We start from the raw sequence: 1869 nt of genomic DNA on the forward strand, positions 1-1869 counted from the left end.
TTTTGTATTTTTATGAAAAACAATAAAAATTACTATACAATCAAAAATTTTGCTTAAAATGCTGTTATAGAAGGTATAAACCTATTATAAATTTTGACATATTTTAACAGCATTTTAACAGCATTTTAACTTTAAAATACGTTTATGAATAGAGTTTTATAAATGCTTTATAACACTGTTAAATAACGTTTATGAATAACATTTTTGATAAAATGTATTAGAAACCTACTATAACTTTTTATGAATAAGGCCGTTAATTTAATGCTCACAGGTTTCTAAAATTAAAATCCATTGTAGAGATTTAAAAAAGTCATTGATGAAATCATATTAAAAGAAAGGATTAATGATATTATAAAAATTTAACGTGTTTTTATAACGAATTATGCCTACCGTTCTTCTTACACCCACTTATGAAGAATTCTGTAATTGTTATAATAGTCCCTGAAGAATGAAGTATCGTGTTTTAAGTCTGAGACCCATGATGATTAAGAAGTTCATACAAGAAAATTAGTCTTTGTTTTGCAGAACCCTTGGTATTCTACAAGTATATAATAAATTGCTAGAAATTAGATAATTACTATTAATTTAAAATTATTAAAACTTAAAATTTTTAAAGTTCTCAAAAACTCCATAAATATTGTATGGCTTCTAGAACATGATATTTCAGTACTAAACTAGAGAAATTCTCCCTATTGAAATGGTTATTTGATCTTGTGATTACGACTATTACGACCATTTTCACTATGGAACGTACATAATGTCACTATGGAAAATTCCGTTATGGAGCAAGTCTGCTGTTAAATATCACAAACCAGCTATAAAAATATTTGTAGAAAGGAAATCAATTTATGTAACTATAATGTACTCTAAAGAAGTTCAACGAATTGAAAGTTATTTATTGTGATTGCCTACTTTTATTTCAAAACCACTGCTGATAAGTACTTGGCAATACTCGAGATAGCGTTGTATGGCCAGCCAAATTTCTATAAATTAATTAAAAATTTTTGTTGTTATCTTTTTATTTCTATTCGAATCCTTCCAACAGAAAAGTTTTAATTTTCATTTTCCTAGTATTGAAGAACGCAAATACTGATCACTATAGTAGGATTTATAATCTGCATAAGCACTTACGGTCTACAGGAGTTTTGGTAAAGTAGGCACAGCCTACTTTCTAAAGTTGACGAGATATTAAATAAATAACTAAATTCACTGTATTGGTAGAGTAATTATTTTATTTAGAGTAAGTTACTGACTAAAATTTGAAAATTGTTATAATATGTGATTATTGCAGTTCTAGATTAGATTAGTTAAATTGCTTTCATGCGGTATGAACTTCACAGAGTACAACACACTGAACTATTTAATAGTAGGGAAAACATTTTTTCGCTAATCTTTTCCATATTTTTATTGTATCTTTTGTTTTATTTAAACTATAAAAATAATCAGAAAGGTTCGAACAGCAATAAAAAAACAACAACAATAGCTGTTACTTACTGTTCGAACGGTTAAAGTTTCTTTTTGTCATAAGATGCGTCACAATCGACTAAAAGATTATATTGATAATTTTATTTAAAATTCAATTTTTTTCGAAAATCTTCAAGTCCTGAAAACCTTGACAAATATATATGAAAACTGAATACAGCTTCATTTTATTTTATTTTTTGTAGCATAAATTTTTATAAAAAGTACGAAGTAACTTAAAAATGCCATTTAATCTTTATGTTAACTAATGTAAAAATTATTTTTTTTATATTTTTAATCTATATTATTCTATGAAGTCTGATACATATTTTCTTTTTGAAAAACATTTCATAAAATTTTAAGAATAACAAAAAATATTTAACAATTGTGGGTAAAAGATATACAAAC

This window comes from Teleopsis dalmanni, chromosome 1 (assembly GCF_002237135.1).
Source record: "Teleopsis dalmanni isolate 2A chromosome 1, ASM223713v2, whole genome shotgun sequence".
NCBI classification, from domain to species: Eukaryota; Metazoa; Arthropoda; class Insecta; order Diptera; family Diopsidae; genus Teleopsis; species Teleopsis dalmanni.